We start from the raw sequence: 26,806 nt of genomic DNA on the forward strand, positions 1-26,806 counted from the left end.
ATTATTTAGGAAATCGTCGACTAACTCTTTACCTGTTGTAGCTACTAGCCCGTCTTCTACATACAATGTTATGAGCAATTTTTTGTTCATTACCTTCTTAATGAAAAGACAGCTGTCAGAATCACTCTGTTGAAAGTACATATCAAGTAAATTCTCTTCAAAGCACGAATTCCAGCAACGTGGCTGCCTGCTTTAGTCCATAAAGACTTTTCTTTAATTTCTATACTTTCGACGACCCATCGTTGAAACCTTCTCGCTGTTTCATGTATATTTCCTCATCTAATTTTCCATTGGGGAAAGCTGTTGACACATCAAATTGTGTTAAGTACAGGTTCTCCCTGGCACTTACACTAAGCAAAGCTCTGATTGTAGACATTCTTGCTAAAACGGACTAAAGGTGGTAAAAAATTTGGTGGTAATTTACATAGCGTCCAGACATCGTTGTCCTTTAATGAATCTATCTCGCTCTGCATAGCCTGCATGTGGGAAATATGAAAGGACCCTAAATAACTGAAAAAACTAAGGTAGGTCGACGACGATCATTGTCATCAACATTTCGACTTAAACACTTTTATTGCTGGATATAGGGCTCCTGCAAAGATCATCACTAATTAGAGTCACCTGAAATTCAGTCTTCCTTTGGACTAATTAAATCAAATAATTTATTTCAGATCAAAGAAATCGATGTGACCAATTTACAAAATTAAAAATTTAAATCAAATAAGTACATTAATTGAAATAATTGATCTGACAATGAAAATTATAAATAGCATAAAATTGTAATTGAAGTAAAAATATAAATGAAAACAAAACAAATCTAATTATTATTGAAAAATTAAAAATAAAAATTTGAAAACATTAAATTAAATACAAACTTAATAAAATTGGTAGGCTATATTATGGTTTCTTTATATATTTAGTAGTTCAAAAAGTGGTCTCATTATACATATAGCACATAAATCACATACATAATAAGAACAATCGAATGCACCATCAATTATATACACTGAAATGTAACAATAAGGAATTAATTATACAATACGGGAATGGTTACAGATGTAATTAACATACAGTACCCAAAGTAAAATAATTCGTCATAATTTCCCATTGAAAAAAGAGCCTTAAACATTACTCACATAGTTGAAAATAAGTATAACAAAGTTCTTGAATTTTGCGCTGCAAAACAATAAAATGAAGAAAAATGTATAGTAATTCAATAAGCACGTAGCGGTAGGTAAAAGGGTTTTTGAGATTTTAATAGAATTGTTAAGTGAGCCGTAACTTATTACTCTATTCAACAGATGAATGCTCTAATCTAAAGAGGTAATTTAAATTTTGAATTACGGGTCAATTGTTGACAACATTTTACTTAATTTACATAGTAAACAGCGATTTGTTTTGTTATAAAATGTATTGTTATTTCTTTTGTAAAGTATCTGTACACCCTAATTATTATCCGAAATAAACTAATCGATGAAATAGTACCATTAAACACTACAATAGTAAAATCATTCATGAAATTATCCCTCACACTCTAACGTTCATCTCTGAATAGAGCGACATTTGTACTAAAAGTTACCCATAGATGGCGTTAAACAATTTGTAGCTATTTCTGAACCGCGATATTACGATTTTCCTTCGTCGAATGACCTACGCCATACAGTTACGTAACGCAAACTTACCTGGCACAGGGGACATCGAGAAGGCGGTTCCCCCAGGGCGAGGCTTTTCCATTGCACTGCGGTTGAGCTGACCTCTGCGTTTACCACTAGTGTGGGTAAATCGGGTGCATAATTTTTGGTAGTGGGGACAGCGCAGCGGCGCGCTGTCCCCTTTACAAAACAATCTGAACTGAAAGTGTAATGACTAATTAGGTACATTATGTAAATATTAACTCTCTTGAGTGTAATATAACATAATAATCGGAAAAAATCTTACATCTATTTTTAAAGAATGTTTGTATAATAAACACGATATTTTATAGTATTTGTATTTTGAAATCAATAAATAAAGTCTAAAAATTGATATATTTTTAGTCTGTCATGCAAACTTGGTGTTCACGTTACGTCATAAGGTAAGTGAGTTAAGGAACCTCACCGTATTCACTGTTTGTGTGTTACCTAGTACTTTTTCTCCGTTTCTGTAAATTTTTTGGAAGGGGAGTTGTTAATCCATACGTAAAATTCTAATGACGTCAAGTGCATATATTATAGTCTAGTTTGTTTACCTACAAATGACGTCACACATTCTGATTTAATAACAGAATGTTGTTTGCGCGGCAAATTGTTTTTAATTACATTTAAACGTAATTTTAGAGACTTGAAAAGCTTTGTATTTTTCTTGGATGTATTCCATTGTTGTTAATTTGAAATACTCCTTGAAAAGTCATCCCATACCTTATAGGGTTGCCTGTCGATACCTCCAATGTACAATATGCCAATTTTATTTTTTGGTAATGTTCTGTTATTTTTGTAAACAGCTATGTTTATTAACTAATATTATGCTCCTTGAATTTTGGGAAAAAATAAGAAACGAAAATCAAAATTGGAAAAAAAAATCGTATTTTGTAAAAAAAAAAAACTAATGGAACTAAAACAAAATAAAAGGTCCAAAAATTAAATTGCCGTAGTATTCATTGGAGGTATCAGTATCATGAATTTACTTTTTGTTATCTGGCATAGACACTAAATCTGGCGCACTAAGAAAGTAAACGGTATGTACGTCGCGTCGGTCAAATCGCGACGAGAAAATTGCGCTTAATATTAATCCTGACGTTTTTTGATATGAAAAACTATGCATTAAGTAAATCACACTATGATACGCAAATATATAACATCGCTGCCTTTTTTGAATTCAGCAATGATCTTAAATACCTAAGTGAACTAAGTATACAGCGACGAGCAGAGCAAGCGAAACTTTATCCTGAATAAAGCACCCATCTTCTTACTTCTTAAAAAACTTTCACCGACTTGAAAAAAGAGGGAAGTTCTCAATTCGACTGAATTTTTTTGTGTGAATATTACACGATTACGTCGACAGTTGTGAAATCGTATTATTCTGTTTTTTCGGGACGGGACGAGGCGGGGCGAATAAGTCGTGCGCCTGACGGTAAGCTACACGCCTATCCCTAACAGTTGCAGTACCACTCAGAGCTTTAAATCGCAAGGATCTGAGGGGCACTGCCACTGCGCCTGCCACCCTGAGACATAAGTTGACAAGTCCCATGTGTCTGTATATATCACCTATATCACCCATATCACCCTTCAAAACCGGATCAGAGTATTGCTGATATTACTACTGCTTGGCGCCAGAAATAGGTAAGATGGCAGTGCTATTCTGGATGAACTCTTTACAAGGAGCTCTACTGCTACTACAATACTACACTAATACAATTCTAAAATACTGCGTTATTGCATAAAGGCAGCGATATATGTATATTATAAGTGGTCCTTATTGCAACGAAAGAGTACAATTTGATTCATGCTTAAGATTGCATCAATCGTGAGCGATCGTGTAGAATTTATTGTTTCTTTATAAACATTCTTTATACGCCGTGCTGCTAGAGCTTAGGGGATGTGACGTCACGAGTAGATCGTCGCTGGATTTTAAGACAGGATGTTATGGTTCCGCATAATTAATACAAAGAAAGCAAATGTTATACCCGGTTGATATTTGGTCATTAACGCTTATGTTCTTTTTAAGAGTTGAAATGTTCATCTCACATCAAGCAATCAAAATAGCTAAACAAAGTTTCAATACGACTCATTAGCGTTAAACTAACTGTCACTTTCTTTATTTTTTATTTTTTTATAATATCAAGTGCGGGACGAGCAAGTTGTGTGCTTGGAGGTAAGCTACAGGCCTATCCATAACAGTTGCAGTGCCACTCAGAGCTTCAAATTGCAAAGATCTGAGAGGCACTGCCACTGCGTCTGTCACCCTGAATCATAAGTTGACAAATCTCATGTGCCTGTAATTTCACCAGCACCCTTACCATTGAGAACCGGAACGCAGTAATGGCACATTACTGCTTGGCGGCAGAAATAGGTAAGGTGGCAGTACTTATTAAATAATAATAATAAAAACGCACACACTCAACATAGTCCCGCACTAGGGAAACCCTGTGTCGCGGGTGCCATAGACACACACATAGACAACCACAAATTACACCCAAACTCACGATAGAAATATATGTAGGCCATACAAATATTTCTCCCGGCCCGGGAATCGAACCTAGGACCTCTGCGTGGCAGTCCGGCATGGTAACTGTTCGGCCATGGAGGCAGTAACCTCTTATGAACGATGTAAAATTAATAAAATGTGAACATTGTTGTTTTCCTGTGCGGTATTTTCAAAGAGATCCAAAACTTTAACATCTCAATACCACCAAAGCGACACTTCAACTTGATGTCAATTGAGTAATTAACTTTCACCTGCCATTGACATTCAGAAGATATTCATGACGATAGGATTACGATGCTATGCTAAACATTTTGACGTCTTCATTCCTGATGATATCTTGGTTAAAATGTCTCTATTTAGCAATTGATTTAAGAAAGATTTGGGAGAATACTGCTTTTAAGTATTCATTTTTGAATCAAATAAGCTTTGGAATTGGTTATTTGAGATCGTCCGATTTAAGTAATTGATCTATAGAACAAAGCATGGAGAACACTATTAAAAATAACGTATACATAATAATTTATGATGTTCCCTGTTATGCTCTGTAAATAAACAATAAAATAAATATGTTATCGTCATCACATAAATTCTAAATATATTACATGTATTACAATTATTTGCCTCCGTGGCTGAACGGTTACCTTTCTGGACAGCTAAGTATCCGTCCCGGGTTCGATTCCCAGGCCAGGAAAAATTTGTATAGAATCGTTTATTTGTCTCGTGAGTTTGGGTGTAATTTGAGGTTGTCTATGTGTGAGTCCATGGCATCCGCGACACAGGGTTTCCCTAGTGCGGGTCTATGAGAGTGTGCCTTATTATTATTAAAAAGGAATATACTGTCTCTGTATTATTGTAATGCACTTAGTATATTTTAACCTGTATTAAGATTTAGAAACTTTTTAGTGTACATACATATGTGTAGTATAGCTATGCGACACGGAGAGAAAGTATTTTAAATAATGTAGATGGGATATTTTGCTTCATAAAGATATTATTTAATTTTAAAAGGAAGTAATAGTGCACTCAAAGACTTAAAAAGTTGTTTGCCTCATCTTAGAATCGAACCGACCAAATACAAAATAAAACTGCTTGTATTTTTATGATGCCAATCAAAGGGGTTAATTATAGGGATTAAATCTTTTTACGTAACATAGCATCTTAAATTAAAGGAAAATTTATAATTAAGTTTAGGAAAATGAATTGTATTGTATTTTACTCTCTCGATATTCGTACTTCAAGAGGACGTAATAGTAGGAGAACAGCCGAGTCCCTAAATAATTGTTTTTCTTCATGAATGTGTACTGAACAGATGGACTGATGAGACTGGCGAGATCTCCAAACCTGACACTATTAGATTTTGTTCTGGGGAAATGTGGAAAGATTTAATGATATTATTATCGCGTATTATTTCGTATTTGTCATAATAAAATAAGAATATCTACGAGCAGCGAACTTAATAGAAGATTGAGAATTGCATACAAGTCAAAGCCAAGCCTCCCAAGCAGAGGCCGTGGGTTTGAATCCAGACTCGCACCTCTGAGTTTTTCGGAATTTACGTGCAAAATATAATTTGAAATCTATTTAGTTTTCGGTGAAGTAAAACATCGGGACGAAACCTGTATGTCGAAGAAGGTTCAACCGGCGGAAAACGTGAGAAGTTCCCAACCCATATTGAGGCAGCGTGGCGGATTATGGCTAAACTCTCGCCTGAGAGGAAACCCGTGTCCAGCAGTGGGTCGTATAAATGTGTTGACGTTGACACAAGAACACACTGGACACCTGTGTGTACCACCTGAATTACAAATTGTAGAACGTTTTCAACTCTAGTAAACGACCATTGTTTTCAAACCTGTTAATACCTAAGTGATAAAGTTTCAATAAGATAGCAACAGGAACTGGGTTAGTGTATCGAGACCCTTACGAGGTCAAAGGTAGGTGCCCTTCCACGCTAACTGGCACTAAGTGGCAGCTAAATGGCACTCATGCTACTAATTCTGGTTTTGTTTGAACAAACTGTTATATACCATCATAGGAACTGTCGCTGCGTTTGAAAGTTAAATTGGTGTTACAGACTGATGTTAATATAACGTACAATGTATATACGCTTTTATAAGCTACTGATATAACAAATCCTGGGCAATTATTTAAAACTGAAGTTTCATAAACGACGATTTTTATGAGTGAAGCCTATGTAACATAGCATCAGGAACTGGGACCCTTCTGATATCCTTAATTTTGTTCTGTTATCAGGTGGTGGGACGAACAAGTCGTGAGTTGTAAGCGACACGCTTCTATCCATAACAGTGGCAGTGCCAATCAAAGGTTTAAATTCAAGATGTAATGTGAGCATTACTGCGTTCCGGTTTGACAAGTAAGGGTGCTGGTGAAATTACGGGCACATGAGACGTGTCTCATGGTGACGGGCGCGGTGACGGTGACCCTAAGAGCTTTGCGATTTAAAGTTCTGAGTGACACTGCAACTGTTATGGATAGGCGTGTTCCTTACCACCATGTGCACGACTTGTTCGCCCCGTCACGTGGTTATTATAAAAAAAATCCCAAAGATCTGACGAGGACTGCCTTTGCGCCCGTCACCCTGAGGCATAATGTTGGGCACATAAGTCTTATGTGCTAGTAGTTTCACAAGCACTTTAAAACCAGAACGCAGTTATGATCACATTACTGCTTGGCAGCAGAAGTAGGTAAGATACTTCCCCGGACGAACTCTTTCATAAGGAGTTCTACTCCTACTAAAATAATTTCTGAAAAATCATGTTGTAAGTTACGCTTGACACAATGAATTGCTGTGTTCGTGTCTTATATTTAATTTACTCCGTATTATCCGTATTATAAATTAAATTCAATTTTATGTTATGAGAATTTTCATTATTAACAGATTATTTTTTGTAACTAACATCTATGGACATGGTCTAAATTAAAACGTTTTGCATTTTTGAATATTTGCATTTAATAGTTTACTAGTATTTTTTCAAACTCGTCGTAATTAAGTACTCCAGTTATAATGGAATTTTTCAGACATCTAGTCAGGCAGCTAGTTCAAAACTGACCAAAAAAACAGAGTCAACAAATTTGTTTTGAAGCGTCCGCGGGATTTTCATTAAAATAATTATATGAGCACTTTGACACCAGGTCGTTGCCACAGCCTATATTTAGTAATTCACTTATACCACAAAATATTCACCACGGCTTTTCAAGAAAGTGACTAACGCGTAGAAAATACTTTATGCAAAACTTACAAGTTTAGTACAAGAAACCACACGTCAGCTCAATAAACTGACGTTCTTGACATAGGCCGCAGCTTACCCTCCTCGCGGTTAAGGCAAAATAGGCAAAAGCAAGACCGCAGCTATTAAATCCACGGCAGAGTAAATAAATTGATAAACTCTCCACGGAGTCCTGCAAACTGACGTTATTTTGTGTTCTAGTTCTTATGACTTATATTTTTGCAATAATTGTCACATGAGTTATTCTGAGGTTAGGGTTCTTTATTTCGTTGGCAATTTTTGTTACTTAAGTATTCGAATGTAACTATGGTGAAATATTAAATGATATTTAAGGAACTACACTTTAATATAAAATAAGAAATTATGTAGAGGATATTAACCTAAAAATGACTCATATACGAAAGCCGTGTCAATTAGTTTGATGCGAAGTTTACAATTACGTTTAAACTTAGACATTTCGCCTTGACAGTACAATTATGTTACATTTTCCAGTTTCTAGGGTTTCCTTGGGCTAAAGAGTTGAAGCGTTAGTCTTTAAGGAAGGTTTATATTTCTCATGAATGGTTAATTCTAAATAACTAATTGCTATGGGTTGGCATACTATTTTGTCTTTAACTGCACTGTTAACATTATAGTTTAATAAATTGTAAAAGTTTTAATGGTTAAATTTGTTGGGAAAGTTATAGTTTTTATACGTTTTTTTATATTTTTTTTATTAAAATAATAAGTGCACATTTGACTTCCATCTCACCTGATGGAAAGTGACGTAGAAGTCGACGATGGAGCATGAACACCCAAGTAATGCCTATTCACTAATGATACCAAGTGACATGACGCACAAGTGCACCTGTTGATAAGTGACACGCCATACCCATACACGTCCATAACTGTTGCAGTGCCGCTCAGAACCTTAAATCGCTAAGATCTGAGGGGCACTGTCATCCTGAGACTTAAGTTGGCCTCATGTGTGCAATGTAATCTAATTAATCTACAATTAGACATGAGCGCCGATAATAGACCAACCGGCGGCGGTGCGGCGACAAAAAAGTGTCGGCGGCGGCGGCGTTTCAGCGACGCGAGCGCGACCCTAAAACGAATTTGTATATCGTTGTTTGTTTTTACAAAAACCGTTATAGAAGAGATATTACTTTAGTTTTTCAAAGGAAAAATAAAATAACGTATAACGTATTTTCTATAGCAATCAACTTTTTATCAGTTCGATCAGGTGCTCCGATTGTACGCATGCGCAAGCTTCCATATTGTGTATGCGTAGTGAAAATGGCGACGACTGAAATTGACAAATTAATTTATCGAGTTCTTAGGTTTTCGCGATTGTTACACATGGGAAATGAAACTATTTTTCCGGATTTAAATCGCGTACCCAGTCAACTGTGACCATGGGACCGGTAAAGGGCCCGAAACGTCGGTTTGTTTGAAAAAACAAATATACGCGATTTAAATCCGGAAAAATAGTTTCATTTCCTATGACAAATTAATTTTCTAAACAAAACATCTTTAAATATAAAGTCGCTAAGTAACTTTTGTCGTCTATCTATGTCACCTCTGCTGAGGCCGGACAGTACGCTGGCCTATACTGCAGATGACAAGGCAAATCTTTTTGCCTCACTCTTTGCAAAGAGTTCGCGTCTGGATCTAATCTTACCTCAGGCTGGCTGCACTATGGCCCCAATTCGCATACGCCAAAAAGAGGTACTTAGAACTCTGCGGAATCTAGACGTGAATAAAGCTAGCGGGCCAGATGGATTTCCAACACTAGTCCCACATAACTGTGCGCCTGAGTTGTCTCCTGTTCTCATACGCCTACGCCTGTACCGCCTCTCACTTGAGACTGGAGTAGTTCGCAGGTGGAAACTTGCAAACGTGCAACCTGTGCCGAAAAAGGGAAGAAGAGCTGACTCTATCAACTATAGACCTTCTCAGTCACTTCCATTCTCTGCAAGACTATGGAACGTGTACTCAACAACCGTCTCTTGTCGTACCTTGAAGACAACGACCTTCTCAGTGATCGCCAGTACGGATTCCGAGGAGGGCGACCAACTGGGGATCTTCTTGTGTATGCCTGTCACATATGGAGCGAGGCTATAGAAAAGCAAGGTGAAGCACTTGCAGTGTCTTTGGATATTTCTAAAGCCTTTGACAGGGTCTGACACGCAAACCTTTTAAGTAAGCTTCCCTCTTGTGGGCTTCCCACTGACCTTTGCAATTGGATCTCGGATTTCTGGAGCGAACGTTCGATTCAAGTGGTCTTTGAAGGCTACTCTTCCGAACATGTGGCGATAGATTCTTCAGGGTTCCGTACTGTCTGTAACTCTCTTTCTGCTGCATATCAATGATATGTTAATTCCAGGTACCTTTGCGTATACTGATGATAACACAGTTGTAGATAGGTACTTGACCAATACAAGGGTTAGTGGAGAGGAAATCCAGTCTTGTCGAGAGTCCATGGTTAGCCGTTTGGATTTGACAGTCAAAGCAGTCTCCGATTGGGGCGATGCCGACTTTAACGTTACCAAAACGCAGGCGCGTCTATTCTCCACAAAATTGAGTCCCTTTGAGCTGACGCCGACTTCTCGTGATATACCTATCCATACCGATAGCCGAATGTCTCTTACTACTACTTGGACCAATTTGTACTTCGGCAGAAACATTGAATCCATGACCAAATGTGCAGCAAGGAAGCTTGGGATCCTTTCCAGGGTGAGGCGTTACTTTGTACATTAGTTTTGATTATAGTGACCCTCCCTACCTACCCTTAGCGCATATGAGAAGGACACTTTAACCTGTGCGGGCACAGGAACCTTACAAGTTCAGGTTCTGACCCCAGATTAGCCAGTGTACAAGGCTCTCACAGACATCTGTCACTCGACTTCATCCGGTTCTTCGAGAGGCTAGTGTCTCAGGTGAGCCGCCCCGGGTGCACGTACAGTACCCTCCCTATTTTTCAGATAGGTACCGGAGCTGTAGGCACGCTCACTTCCCTTTGCGCATTGCACAACTAGCAGTTGCCACCGCTAAGCCGTCGACTCTAAGTCCACTACCAAATCTCCTCATTGGTGGCGGAGCTACCTTACGAGTTACGCTCACTTCCCGACACAGAAAAACGACGTCTCTCTAGTTCCCAATAACCTTAGCGGCTGGAGGGACCGGAGGATATCTAGCTAGTCCTCTACTAGCTCTCCGGGCTAGTGCCGGAGATGCCAGTCGCAGTGTCCTTCGACAATAAAGGGCAACTCACGCACCCCGCGCGTCTCCTCGCATACAGGCCCTCAACTAGATCGCTACTAAGACGCGCTAGCTGCTCACGAGGCAGACGCTCCGGACACATGCAAAACCGGGGCAGACAAACATGTCCGTCTCTGCAGCTAACCACAAACCCCAGCGAGTCCATACCCGATTTCGGGTCCGCCAGAGATGCCCGCAAAGGCGTATCACTGACGGAGGGCTTAGCCCGGGCGCTCGCTGTACCCTGGTCTTGCTGTCGAGCCCGTAGTCTCTCCGGAAAACTCTATCTCTCGCGTCGGTAGATAGGGACATCTCGGGTCGGTAGATAGGGACAGTTGCTTCAGCTGTACTAAGCACAAGTCCGGTCGTGCATGAAGTACTGTTGCTACCTTTAGGATGGCTCTGTTTACAGACTTGTTCCCTGAACGTTATAACTTGGGCCTTTTCATGGCAAAAGTGAATAGGCATTCATCTATCGTCAACCTCATCGTCACTTTCCATTAGGTGAGATGGAGGTCAAATGCGAACTTACATTTTATTAAAAAAAAAGTTTTATCTTAGAAAAGACATTTTCTGGCGTCGCGATTTTCACATACACAATATGAAAGCGTGCGTGTGCGTTCGATCGGAGCACCTGATCGAACTGAACGGCACGCCGATTGCATTTGTCGGCGGCGGCGGCGCGAGAAAAAACGCGTCGGCGGCGGCGTGCCGGCGCGGCGCTCATGTCTGTGTACAATACCTATATTAATCATGAAGTTAAAATCAGTAATCAGTCTTTACATATTGACATGGTATACTGAAAAGGATTCTTATTTCATTACGTAACCATAGAACCTAAGTTCACCGGACATTGCACCTATCTCTTACCATTAATCAAGAACGCTGACTACCTCTACTCCAGTCTTTTATATAGAGATGTTTTCTATTCAGTAACTGGCAGATAGGAATAAACCTTTGCTCCAGGCCCTTTGGATTAATAGGATGAACGTTAGTAACAAAACCGTTTGGTCGGTCGATCTGTTTCATAAATCTATTATCATTATACAGTGTGTTTTTTAATTGGATCCGTATAGGGAAATTCGAAACTATAGATATTAGAGGGAAACTGTCTTAGGAACTATTTAGTCTTTTTTGTGAAATGATTTTGGTATAGTCAATTTTTTTGGTCAAGCGCGAGTTGTAGAAATGAATAAATTTGATTTTTTTAGTGATGTTCGTCTCAGTTTCATGTAACGATCGTTTATTTTATTGTAATGGAAGTTGGAAGCAAAATCGATACAGGAAAAATTGGTCAAATTGAATAAAATGTTTTTCATACCAAATGAATAAGATCGACTATTCTTTTAAATGCTAATAGGCTTAGTTTCATGAAAGGAATCAAATCGGGACAGCAGAAGTTAGTCAAATATAATAAAAAGTTTCTTTCATATAAAATGAATAACATTGACATGTTAATAACATTAACACATTGTATATTGATTTAAAACGTAATTGAGAAGATACAATCGTGTTATATATATAGGTATATAATAGTACAAAAAATCTTCCTTTGATTTTGTATATTTAGTTGGTGTATTTACGTGGACTTTAATAAATGTTTAGTAAGTAATTCAAACAGAGCGTGTTATAATCTATGTAAACAACACAGGTATATTTTTATGATACCAAGTGACCGAATGAACAAGCCGTGCCGGTGGTAACCGCCACGCATGTTCATGGCAGTTGCAGTGCCATTCAAAGTTTTAAATCACCATGAGGCATAAGTTGACAAGTGCCATGTGCCTGTATTGACATTAGTTATATAAAATGCTTCATACCGGTATAATTTGTTCATCTTTTTATGATATTTTAACTCGTACCTAGATATACAATTACAAAGAATACAATGAGCATTAATAACATTATTAACATCACTTACGCGGACGACATGGTGCTGCAGAGTCCAACGGTTAGAGCGCTTAGGTGTCTACTAAAGGTTTGTAAACGTTATGCACTTTCACATGGTCTCCTGTATAACGTTAAAGAAAGCGAGTTTCTGGTGGTTGGGGCCGTCAGTGGTAAGTGTCCATCTCATGTACCCAAAATTACACTCAACGGTGCAGAACTTAAGCGGGTTAACGAATTTAAGTATCTCGGGCATTTCGTAACTGACGATTTTAAGGACGAGGTAGACATTGAGAGGGAACGCAAGGCGCTGACGGTCCGCTGTAAATATGTTGGCCCGCAGATTTGCGCGCTGTAGTGTCCCTGTAAAACTAACATTGTTTAGAGCCTACTGTCAGGTGTTCTACACGCGCTTCTTGTCAGACATGTTTGCGCAGGTTAATATAGATGATTTTAATGCTATCATGCGAAAGAAAACGGCCTCGCTGCTCTGCAGACTCCGGGGTAGTTCCTATTGATTCTCCGATCATAGCACATTGTGTAGACAGATGCATCTCGCACACAAAATAGTGACTAAGTAAGTAGTAGTAATTGTAATGTTATAGATTTCCCTATGACATGTAATTTCTAAAATTTCAATCTTATTCAAGTTAATTATTATTATTTTATTAGCTGATTTGAATTTTAATTGTTATTTTATTAATTTTAATTTTAGTATTTAAAATGTTTACTTTCGATTAAATTATTATTATTATTTCAGTGAATTTCATTTTATGTATTTTGAATATTTTGACATCTTATCGATTTTGAAAATTTTAATGTACACTTCATATACAATACACCATGAATTCACCATGCAGTCATTTGTTACTAATATAGTATAAGGTTGCTTACTAACAAACTGGACCTATGGTGTCTGAAAATAAAAGATTTTTATTTTTATTTTTTTTATTTTATTTATTTATTAACATCAATCTCGTAAATTTTACTCGTAAACGTCAAAAATATTTTAGAGTTTCATATCAATAGCAGAACAATTTCCTACCTATTGAGTAATATATTCAGTTCCTTAAAAATTAAGAAATAATGTCTACAATTTATTTGTACTACTCGCAAATAAAATTGTTACGAACACTCAACTAAGAATTGGGCTGTATCAGAGAGGGAGTTAGAAACAGCGAGAAGTGTGTCAAATATTATTTTAAAAGAAATATTAATATAAGTATATTACGTATATTATGTTTTGGTAATTACATTTTCTTTATTATATAATAATACCTCAAATTTAAACTTATACAATGATTACTTCACACATAAGCAAATTGCACTTGAAGTCGTCATATTGATTAATTTCGTAAATTACATTCCCCTGAGAACTGCCTCATTTACCATTTTGGACTGCCACGCAGAGGTCCTGGGTTTGAATCCCAGGCCGGGAGAAATATCTGTATGGCGTAAATTTATTTCTCTCGTGAGTTTGGGTGTAATTTATGGTTGTCTATGTGTGTGTCCATGACACCCGCGATACAGGCTTACTAGTGCGGGGTACGGCGTGTGTGCGTTATAAAAATAAAACCCTAGGGGTTGCTCTTTGTAAATAAACATTTCTAGACATGTATGGCTATTTGACATCCAAGTACGTGTAATGAAAATCAACTATACTTGTAGCCAACTGCATTATGTATGTTTTCCGACTGCGTTATAATTTATAACAGTTACAATTATTACCGTTGCGATGCAGTCGCATTGCAGCTCATGTGACTACGCACTTAGTGTTATTGACGACAAAGTATTTGTATAAAAAACAAATTGTTTCCTGAAACTGGACCTGATTTTCTATAAACAAATAGACGAGTCGGTTGATTGTGTGGCGGGTCAATTATTGGCAACGCTGAGCACCACTTAGCATTCAGCGCCCGTGATTTGAGGTCATTGACATTGCATTTTATTTGCCTTCTACAGAGTGTTACGAAAATGTGCAAGGGTTGTGTTTTAACAATACGAAATACGAAAACTTTGAGATGTCGATACTATTTTTTGACTGCTTTATTTTAGGTATGCACACAGTTCGGTGATATATGGCATTTTGCTTAGAAGAAGAACCGTTCACATTAGAATCTATGTTCTCCAGAAACGTGCTGTAAGGACATTTGACTAAACCATATATAGTGCCTCTGTGTTATAAATTTATAGACTTTAACTCTGCACTGGTGTCACAGTATTTTACATAAATTATATTGAAATATAATTTATGTTAAGAAGAATAGAAAATATTCAATAAATTTGTTCTTCAAAAGAGCTTGGCGGATTATTGTTTGTGGTCACTGCTTACCTAAAAATACAATATCTATAGTGTTTGATACCGTCTAACATTAGATTGATAGACTGTAAAGAGGCATGGCGAAAGTTGACCCAAAATTAACGAAGAGCTAGTATAATTTTACGTTTTAGTTTATGCCTAATTATTAATATATTTCTGAATATTTTTGGAAGTCGGGAATAAAAAAATTGTAAAACAATGTATTTTAGAATACATGCAAGAATACAACGCAATGCATTCAGTTCGACCATAGATTAGATAACGTTCTTGTACCTACGTTTTATTTGAATTCGAATGTTTACCTACCAGCTTCTATAGGCTGTACTCAATTAGCTTTTTTGATGCTTTGATAATGAATCACAAGTTGATTGATCTCTTTAATGCACGTTGTCAAAAATCCTGGGTCACAAAATACACGGGATGTCGCCGACCTTCTTTTACACAACTTGCTTTTTTCTTATTAAGAAGCAGATGATTAACAGCACACCAATCTATCACCTTTGAAATAGATTAATCCATCTTTCGATGTACAGTCAACTAAAGAAGTCCCTTGGTCATCTAGATGATTGCCAAAGTGGTCTGTATCGTCTCCCAAGAGTCCACTAAAATCAATAAGGCGCCCATGTCAGCGAAAAAAATAGGGGGTACGTGAGACGTGAATGGTCCACCGTAGTGGACCGGATTTAGGCAGGTCATGACCAAAATTAGGCTTTTCTATAAATGGTATAATCATTCAGTCATAAATAACACTGTATAAATTGTGTAGTATAAAACTTCACATGTTTTTTTATATGTATGGTTTCTCACTATACAATTAAACTTATCAAAGTGAGAAGCATTGCGTCAAAAACACATTTAAGTTGATAAATTTGTGAAAAGAAATCCATGTAAGAAAGAGGGGGTCTAAACAAAACAAAAAAAAATTGGCTCGTGGTCTACGAGAAAAAAAGAACCTCTGATCTAAACAATCTCATGATAATTTTACACACATTTGAACACTTAAAACAATATCATTATAGCACCAATCTCTTCCGAGTCCTTTTACAATCGTAATAGCCGCCCAGACATTTTATTGTGACATTATCCTGAGTGAAGAGCCATAACTTGGCGACTATTTGTTTCCTTAATGGTATACAAAGTAAAATCGGTGATGTTAGAGTAAAACTTATCTGCTGTGTTACAAAAACTTATTCTACGCACTTTTATCACCTTTGTTTTGTAGACGTTCTATGGTACAAAAAAGCAGCTAGTCGTTTTTATCAATTTTGCGTTCAATAATTGTGTACCATATTTTGGGTTATAGAACATTGAAAGTGACCAGTTTTGAGTTTTTTACGTAATTCACGTATAGATTAAAATGATGAAAACCAGTCGATTTGAAGTGTAATATCGCTTATTTGAAGTGTATGTTACTGTTGTTCGGAAAAGTACACCATAAACATTGGGTGAGAATATATCGGGGCGCCTGGCTGTTAGATTCTTTCGTTACGGCGATCGATCTCTTTCTTTACAGTCCAAATTTCTATAATGCTCAAAATCAAAATAGTTTATTGTTTTAATTAATGTTACATTCAAGAGAGTATACCGGCTTTTTATTGCCTCACATGTTAAAGTATCGTAACAACTGAGTGTTTAATAATTAAAAATTCAAGAAGCAACAAATAAACAATAAATTTTGTTTCATTAACAGTTTTTTAATCTCTTTGTTATAAACCTTTGTATTTGAAGTGTAGATACAAAAAGATGACTTACGCAAATTAAATAAGAACGTAGAATGTGTACAAGCAAGCAACTTTTCTGTAAACAAAGATATGAATGGACCACCAAAGCTTCGAAAATCTAACAGTTTTCAATACACAGAAAGCATTGAATGTAAGGCTTTCGACGAATCTTTTACGCTTTTGGATTAAAATCAAAGCTTTATTCAGATCGTAACAAAAAGGAGCAATAAAATTGTAGTTCTTACAACAAACCTTTGTTTTACAACTTTTTACATTCACACAAAATGTCTTTCCTTCTCAAACAAACGTGTGTTATTGTTTGTTACTTTTACATGGAGACTATCGTTTTTCATTACCTATTCTAGATAGGTAATAATAATAATATAGTCTACATACTGCTCGGTCTAGTAAACACTACGTTCACTACGGTTTTGCCGGCCCTAAAGATGGAGGGACTTAGTGGAAAGAGATCTATGCGCCCTGCACGCAGAGAACTGGGGAGATCGCGCAAGACAGGGCGCGCTGGTGCTAACTCTTATCGGAGGCCAATACCCATTTCGGACCGTTTGCGCTGTAGTAGTAAGTAAAGATTTTGTAGTGTTTTAGACTGGCATGGGATAACTATCAGGAAAATGTCTTGTAATTACCTACACATTCATTTAATGAAACTGTGTGTATATGCACGTAAGCAATAAAATACACAAGCCAGTAACGGCAGGATGATATGATAGGTAGCAGCAATGTTTTCAATTAAAACGTGATTTATTTTTGTTAGCTATTTCATCGACTTGCTGACTGTTATTGCAGGTCGTAAAATTTCTATTGCAATCACAAACTAATCATAAAATAACTAATGTTTGTTTTATATCAACGTGTAAATTATTCGTAATTAGTTGACACGCAGAGACTTCATCTTAATTAAATTTAAAAAATGAATAAAAATACTTTATTCTTCAACTCAAGACATGCAACATTTAAAATAAATAAGAAGGTACCATACTCACTGTCTATATTTACTACAGAAATAACAATTATCAAACATCAAAACCTCAAATAGCATACGTACCGACCACCGACCTTATTACTGTAAAACTTTGCCCACCAGGAGATTCGGGAGAAAAATTAAAGTTCAAAATACGCTCAGATATTATTAACGCATTTTATTCGCACTTTATATCTCGCAAAGATTCTATGAGAGCAAATACAGCCGTTGGATCAAATATATTCGAAAAGAGATTGGGTGTTTTTTTAACCCGAGCCTATATTTTTCTTCATTTATCTTGACTATGACGTGCGTTCAGGAAATCAATTAAACGTTATAAACGATCACTTTCCGAATACAAAATCTAGTCAAATTAAACATACATTTTTAAACATAAATTGAAATAATCTACATTATACCATTAATACTATTTTGCTTACATTACACTCAGCAGTAAAGGGCATTTTACTGTGTACATAGAATATAATAGAATTTAATGCAGAGAATAGAATTTAAACAAAATTACTATAGTGGAAGTATCGAGATTTTAGATTGTCGGTGTTGCTACATAATTGGAAATGAATCCTGATCATGCTAGCCATGACAATGAGACGTGTAAAAGGCCTTGTTTGAAGAAACAACATTAGTACTACAATCTATCTGTATGCGGGATCAATTCGTATAATAACTTCACTACTACGAGTCTCCCATTAGAAACGGTTGTTAGGTCATTGTAAACACAATACAATCTCCCGCCTCCGCGTCCGCATCCGCGTCTTTTAACTTTACTAATATAAATGTAATAGCGTCTTGTAAGAGTAACTTCCACTATAGATATTTATTTATTTATGATTTTAAAATAATCGGTCGCAAATTATTAAGATATTTGTTTCCTTTAATTGTCATGATTTATCCGACAATTATCCATGCTGATTCATAGTCTCTTCAATTTTTGACAAAAAATACTAAGATATTACATATAAAAACACACAATAATTGTTTTATTATTTGAAAATTACAAAATGAACATAAATATTACTCATAAACTATGATCTTACATAATAACAACATTGCTCATAAATAAATATAACTTACTGTATTTATTTTAAAGATTATTTTTTATTTATTGTAATAAAAAAATTCTCAGCTTTCATTGCAAATTAGTCTTAACGTTATTCTATTAATTATTTTCTTTATAGTTTAAAAACAGTAAAGCATAAACACGCAGAAAATCACTGAGAAGGAATCAGTAGGTTAAAAAATACAAACCAAACCACGGCGCCGACTCAACCGGCGAGAGGGAAACCCGGGGCGGTTTTAGTGGGGTAGGCCCTGGAGTCAGTCTGGAGGGAGAGTCCCCACATAACCCCTGAGTCTCCCTGGGCTCAGGGGTTTCCATAAAGATTTCCCCCCCGTAAAAAAAAAAAAAAAAAGGTTTGTATTTTTTAACTTACTTAAAAAAAAAAGGAGAAGGAACGTTCGGCTGTATATGTGTTTTATGTAATGTTTCCGATTTCTCCGTCAATTGTAGATCGATGTTGAAAATTCTTTTTTGTTACAAAGAGTGCATGCACTCTCGTGGTGGTCCCATTGTCACCAGGTCAGAATCTGATGTGGGGTTCCCATGGAAATCGAGGAAAATTTTCAAATAGCATGTCAGTGTACTTACCGATTTCTCCATCAATTGTGGACCGATTTTGAATTTTTTTTTTGTTTGGGTGTACCCTCGAGTTGGTTCCTGATGCCGACGATGCTGTTCCAGATTTGTTTTGGCTATCACAAATTTAAAAATTATTTTCCCCAAATAAAAGTTGACTTTTCACTTGACATAATCCACGTAACTTGGCAAGTCCCATATGCCTGTAATTTCACCAGAACCTTTACCCTGTAATCAATAAATCACCGTCACCATGACAACCATTCCTTACCATGGTAACAGTCCTAGTGTCACCAAGAAGTCAGAATCTGATAAGGGGATCGCATGGTAAACGAAAAAAGCCGATAAGCAAACTTTTAGGTCGGTTTTATTTTTCAATTAAAAAGTTACAAGTTTTATTTTTTATTGCGATTGAAATATGATACGTCTGGATACGTCTCTGATACAAACATATGGCACGAAATTGGTAGCGTTAGCATTTTCTTTTTCCAATCTATGTGTATATAGAAGTAGGGTCAGAAGCAATTGAGGCATATATATCAAGATAATTATCAATGACAATTAACACTTCGAGCCATGTTTAAAGTTGACTAATTATAATTAAGATATTAGACTGTATAAAACAGAACCGGTAATCTTATGTTTTCAAGGCAAGCATTGTCATCACTTGTCTATAGAGTAACTATAAAAAGCCTAACAGACAACTGAACAAACAGTCGATGTGTTAGGAACATTAATTAAATTGCCAGCTCACAGTCGTACCTTGTGCCTGTACTGGAGGTCACTGACCTTGCATGCATTTGTACAATTATTGTATTCCGAAAGCTTGAAACACTTGCACTATCACTAAAGGCATGTTTATTTAAAAAAAAAACTACTGTTTTGTACGCTGTAATCGACACGTTTTGCTTGGTTTTTCCTGATGAACTAGGATGTGAAAATCTTTGCCTGCTGGTCTATTCAAACATTTCGCCATTTACCATCTAATGAGATTGTGGTAAAATCCTTTCCTATGACTACTAAAAAAATATATTATATTACGATAATTGCCGGTACACCAATAGAGTGCATCATGTGGCACCTTTCTCTATAAATGCACGAAAGTAAGTGATTTTTCCCGAAATGCCTCACACTGAACTTAGCCTTCTTGACTTGATGGGACTCGATAACATCATCAGGAGAGAGATTTGAAGATTCTGCGAACGAAATTAGTCGATAACTTTTTATGCTCTAATAGAAGAGTTATGAAATTTAATATAGACATTACTTTGTTTCATGTAGTTCATATTATTTTTATGATTTCCATGTGATATTATACTTCCATGTGTCACTTTTGACGTATGATCTCAGGTGGCTTTATCATACAAAAAATTATTACTAAAAATGGATTCAATTTTTGTTTGCTAATTTTCTTACATTAAATGAAAGATTTTGGTCTATGTATCTTCTATGATTTATACAGTAACTGCAAGTTTAAGAAAAATGATAATTACGGTTAGTGACATTTTTGTTCGTTCTGCGTTATTGTCATTTTCAGTTCAGAAAATGAAACTTATGAACTGACCTTGGAGACAAATTGAACTATTCAGAAATAGTCCATAAGAATTGTAATGGTTGACGACCTGAAAACGAGCTAAACTGGTCATTTGACATTTATGTCATTGCAATTAAATGATAAATGATATTTTTCAATTCGTCTAAAAGATCGATGCGTGTCGATTCTTCATTTATGGCTTGTGAATTTAAAGTTTATTGCCTATCAACTTGTGAGAATAAGGGAGTTGCCACACTTATAGACGCGGATGCGACTTGAGCCGTCGAAAAACATTTTGTGCATTTCGCCTGTCTTTCTCATGTCTAGATTCGCGTTGTTCGTCATCGACAATGTCTTTCGATCTTCTTGAATGGTGTGTCCATTTTTTTGCTGATCAGCTCAAGCCGATTCCGCTTTGATAAATGATATCCTATGACGTAATTCATTGAGAGCCCTTTCAAAAATTTACTTTGCCTGTTATGGAGAAACCTGGGTGTTATTAAAGCTAAACAGACATCAGTAATAAAAAAATGGTTAGAGGTAACTAAAGACAATAAAAATATAAAATTACTTTTGAATGACATTGCTCGTATTAATTGTTACGGTTTTCGACGAGGACACCATTAGCTAACTTTGCTAGACTACCTTCTACTTCATAGAAAATAACTGAAATCACTACACTGCTAGTACAACGTCTGAAGATAATATTTAATAAAAGTCTAAAGACGTCTAAAGATAGTATTTAATATTTTGTATAAAAGCGCAATGAATATGATGAAAACGGAATGTTACCAGTTATAACTGGATTTTAATTAGTTTAAAAAAAGTATAGTAGAAAAGGATGGGCGGTGCTTACGGATATAAATCAATTAATGTCAGTCTTTTGTAGACAAATTTTGATTAGTTAATGACTTGTACCCAGTTTAAATTGAAATGTACTGTGACTATGAAACTGGAATGTCTTATTCAGAATATGATTTGACTCAAACCGACTTCTGCATTCTTTCAATCTCATAAACAATTAAGGAGTATTTCTTACTTAAAAATCATATCTGAAATGAAAGAAAGGAGGGCGAATGTTTTTGAAGTTATTTGGCCCACCTATTCATCACCATTGTATATCATCATCATCTATCTCATCTCATCGATCTCGATCAAACTATTTTTGTCACGGCTGACTATCGGACCAAAGGTCAGAAACGTTGGTTTCACCGAAAGAATAACGCGATTTAGATCCGAAAAACTGGTTTCATTTCCTATTTGTAACAATAGCAAAAACCTAAAATCTGGATATATCATCATGAAATTTAGAGAGTCACGACTTTTTGGATAAAATTTAAAAACTATATGAAAATAGCGAAAAAATAAAAGAAGTTTTTACTCAAAGTTTTATTTATGTATGTGTATGGCTTTAATAAGGACATAAATAATTATCAATTTATTTAACCAATACTACTGATAGGTTTACCTACATATACTACACAGTACACGTACATGACTTTAATTCTAAGTTCCAATATTAATTGGAGAGATTTTGTCCATATACCTTGATCCTATTGTTGAGTACAGTAAAATAGTGAGTGTTTGTGTGTGTTAGTTTGATCGATTCCCGGTTGAAGTAAGATTTAATGTAATGCAGTTATCCGTATTAAGAAAAATAAAGGAATGTTTTCGTTTAGCAAAATTTAGTATCAATTTAAGAATTTAAGGTAAACTTCCTTTATTTTTTCATCCTGTATACAGTGTGTTTTTTTTATAGTATGAGGTAATCCGAAACCATGAAAGAACAGAGAAACTGTTTTAATAACCGTTAAATCTTTTTTTGTGAAAACAATTTTGGCATAGTACATTTTTTGGTCAAGCGTGAGTAGTCCATTAAAATGAATAAAATTGATTAATATTTTTTTGTGCTGATTAATATTGTTTTGGGCTTAGTTCCAAGTAAGGATCATTTCATGAGGTAAATCGGGACAGCAGAAGTTGGTAAAATTTCCGGACTCTTTTCGTCCAATACAATTAAATTATCCTTAATGTACTGAGTTTATAAGCATTAATAAAAACTGTTAATTAAAAATAAAGTAGTACTATGTAGCATATTGTATACAGTATACTACATACTACTAGACTTGTTTTATTTATAAAACACAATTACTAAGTACAGACAGTATTTCCAAAAACGCAATCTCGACATCCGAATCTCATATTTTAAACATTATAAACAATGACGATCACATAAACAATTAACATTCCGACAGCCGATTACACATTTCGATACTTCCTTTATAAATTTCATAGTGTTAGAAAAACATGCAAACTGGTTGCTAAGCAATTCATGTTCTGTACACCAAGAGTGTCCCGGTAACATGAAGTTTCTATCCTATGGAACGGTCAGTCAATGTTAAGCGACGTACGGGTGCGCTTCGGTCGTATGTAAATTACTTACGTAAAATTCTACACGATGTAGTGCGCGAAAGTTGCAAGCACTTTGAAAGTTTTACACGTTTTCCGTTGTTTTGAGTTTTGAATTGTGAATTCTTGACTGTGGTTTGTTTTGAATTTGTAGTTTTCAAAATTGTTTGTTTTTGGTAAGAAAATAATATTGATTGTAATTTTTTGAATGTGACTGTTTTTTCTGTAAGCTTAGCTTTAGTCTTAATCGTGTTACTAAGTCGAATGATCGCAGTGGATTTAATTGTGCAATTTCTCTGGGGTATAATTGTTGGGATAAAAATTTGAATGGTTTCTTATCTGTTGTCCGGCCGACCTAAAATATTTGCCGTAATTTTTAGAGCAGCTCGTACACTAAAGATGTCATGTGGCCTTATGATATTTGTTGTAGATTGAGAGAATATGGAAGAAAGCACGTGCGGGTAAATAAATCGTGGGGTGTTGTTTATGTTGCTTGTAAACTACTTTTTTAACCATATTCAAAAAAGAAGGAGGTTCTCAATTTGGTTGTAGTATTTTCTTGTATGTATGTTACGCGATAACTCGGCATTTGTGAACCGATTTTGATGATTCTATTTTTGTTGGGAAAAGGGTATCTCAGTAGTAGTCTCATTTAAATTTCAGTAAAAATATTTCACTGCTAAGAGTGGCTAACTAGGGGATGGCTGTCTTTTGAAGTCGGTTTTCTTAGTACTCTGTACTGGGATTGTAAGTATAGTGTGTTCTCGCACTTTCAACTTAGAGGCTTTACGAATAGTATTGAGAAAGAATTTTTATTGGTTATTCGCAAATTAAGAACGACTCGTATCTAATTTTCCTGTCAACCAATTTAGATTGAGCAGTGCACATCGAAAGCCCTCTATTTTATAGACAGCTATAACTTGGTTATAATTTGTATAGGTTTTTCAGTTTAATTTTTAAAGAGGCGAAAAATTTTCTACCAATAATGATATTGGCGATATAAGCATAAGATCTAAATATTAAATGATTCAACTTCCCAAAAACATGCTCTCTTTATATTACGAGCAAGCGTTATGTTTGCATATGCGATATGCGCCCGCGACAATAACAGGTTATCCCTAGCACACTGACATACTGTATCTAAGCGTGGCGTTACACAATGTTGCACATTACCACTCTACTAATATTTAATCTTCGTAGATAGATACGCTTTCGGTAAATGTGTCTGTATCTATTTATCACCGGTATTGTTGCATAAAAATCATTGTTTTTCGTAGTTGTAACATCTGTCTTGTTGTCGTTGTTATTATCGAATACGACTATTCTACATCTTTTTATAGGTATCGTACAAATTTATACATTTGCAGCAGATGCATCTCTGTGCAGTTTATAAGCTCGATTTCATATTGGATGTGATTGACAACCGACTTATTAAGTCTTTCAGTATATAGACAGTATTTAAGTACCGCACACAAATGGACAGTATACTTTTCGTGCCGTACTACTTATTCAATGTATATAGTCATTGAATTTTGTCAGTAGGTTGTTGATCTTCTCTATGGCAAAGCAGTAGGTGGCAACTACACAGACGGCACTCGGAAATAGCATTGTAAAGCCCGTAGTTGGTTTTTTTGATCAATATATATCATACTGTAATATAAGTAGCAGTAGACCTCCTTGTGAAAGAGTTCGTTCAGGGACGTACTGCCACCTTATCTATTTCATCCACCAAGCAGTAATGTGAACATTACTGCGTTTCGATTTTGAAGGGTAATGGTCCTGGTGAAATTACAAGCACATGGGACTTTTGAACTTATGTCTCAGGGTGACGGGCGCAGTGACGGTGACTCTCAGTTCTTTGAGATTTAAAGCTCTGAGTGGCACTGCAACTGTTACGGGCAGGTGTGTCGCTTACCACCTGGCGCACGACTTATTCGCCCCGTCACTTAATTTTACGATTGACGCTGTTACTGTTAATGAAAGGGTTAACAGACGGGATTGATGCTTATAGGTGTAAGAAGATATAGTTGAACATTTTGACCAGTCTAAAGTCAAATCTATATGGTTGCAAATTCCATAACATCAATTCGTGAAGTGAGTGAGTCAGTGTAACTCACGCGCAGGAAGGGCTTCACTGTTTGCATCATATTTTAGTGCTTTCGACTACGATTGTCGAATTAGAGATGTTATCGAAACGCTTAGAATCAAAGAGGAAATTGTACATGAATATCTGCGGCTACAAAAAGTTTAGGCATTAAAGGTGGGAGATTGGGATTCGTAAGTTAAAAAAATTATTTCTGTACAAAGAGAGATTGCCATATACAGGCGGATCAGTGATCGCAGGCAAGGGACTGTTTAATGTCGAGCATATAAAAATTATTAACACTTATGCAGTTGTGGTGGATAATAATATAATTTCGCTAGGTTCTGCACAACTACCACCAATACGCAACGAGACATCCAAACCCAAATTTATTTATTTTTTATAACATCAAGTGACGGGACGAAGAAGTCGTGCGCCTGATGGTAAGCTAAGAGCTTTAAATCTCAAAGAACTGAGAGTCACCGTCACTGCGCCCGTCACCCTGAGACATAAGTTCAAAAGTCCCATGTGCTTGTAATTTCACCAGGACCATTATCCTTCAAAATCGAAACGCAGTAATGTTCACATTACTGCTTGGTGGATGAAATAGATAACGTGGCAGTACGTCCCTGAAGGAACTCTTTCACAAGGAGATCTACTGCTACTTATATTACAATATGATATATTGATCAAAAAACCAACTACGGGCTTTACAATGCTATTTCCTAGTGCTGTGGCTGTAATTTCACCAGCACCCTTATCCTTCTAAACTTACCGGAATATAGTAATGCTATAAGTAAGGTGGCAGTACTGCCCTGGACGGTTTCTTTCACTGCTACTTATTGAACCGCTTCAGAAGGAGGCACGAAGCTGACCACGATCCTCAGACATATTATTATTTTCGGTATTTTCTTTAGATTTAGTGATCTAAAACGTGTTTTTGCATTTGAATCCTTTTTTTATTTATTATATATATATATATATATATATATATTAGACAACATTACATACGTGGCTCTGATCCCAAAGTAAGTAGCTAAAGCACTTGTGTTATGGAAATCGGAAACAACGACGGTACCACAAACACCCAGACCCGAGACAATATAGAAAAGCTAGTTTCTACACTTAACCGGCCGGGGATCGAACCTACGACATCAGAGATGGCGACACCATGAAAACCGGTGTGCAAGCCACTCGACCTTGGAGACCGTCAAATATTATAATAATAATATTCATCAAAAAATTAATTTTGAACTGTTCATTTCTGTAAAAAGTACAATTGTTTTACTTTCTGTACTAAAGTTACAATATTTATATACAAGGGTTTAGAACTTTAATTAGCTTCTTACAATTATTCATTACTATAGTATATTATATTAACGTAGACTACTCCTCAGAGCATAATATCATCCTCGATTTTGTATTGATCAAGAAAAAAATAACACTTTGTAGTGTTTTTGGTTTTTTTTACTTCCCTTTGCAATCTATCCACAATATTTGTCGGTACTCCATTCAATATATCGGGGAGAAGATACTAGATTAG

The 26,806-nt window shown here is 36.0% G+C and overlaps 1 non-coding gene across 1 annotated transcript; it reads left to right on the forward strand.

The window, feature by feature from the left end:
• Positions 1-1,674: 1,674 nt before the first annotated feature.
• On the forward strand, positions 1,675-1,834 carry LOC113231166. Its single transcript, XR_003310541.1, has one exon. It is a non-coding gene; the product is annotated as a U1 spliceosomal RNA (small nuclear RNA).
• The last annotated feature ends 24,972 nt before the right edge of the window (positions 1,835-26,806 follow it).

Source organism: Hyposmocoma kahamanoa, unplaced genomic scaffold, assembly GCF_003589595.1.
Source record: "Hyposmocoma kahamanoa isolate Upper Pololo Valley unplaced genomic scaffold, ASM358959v1 64, whole genome shotgun sequence".
Lineage (NCBI taxonomy): Eukaryota > Metazoa > Arthropoda > Insecta > Lepidoptera > Cosmopterigidae > Hyposmocoma > Hyposmocoma kahamanoa.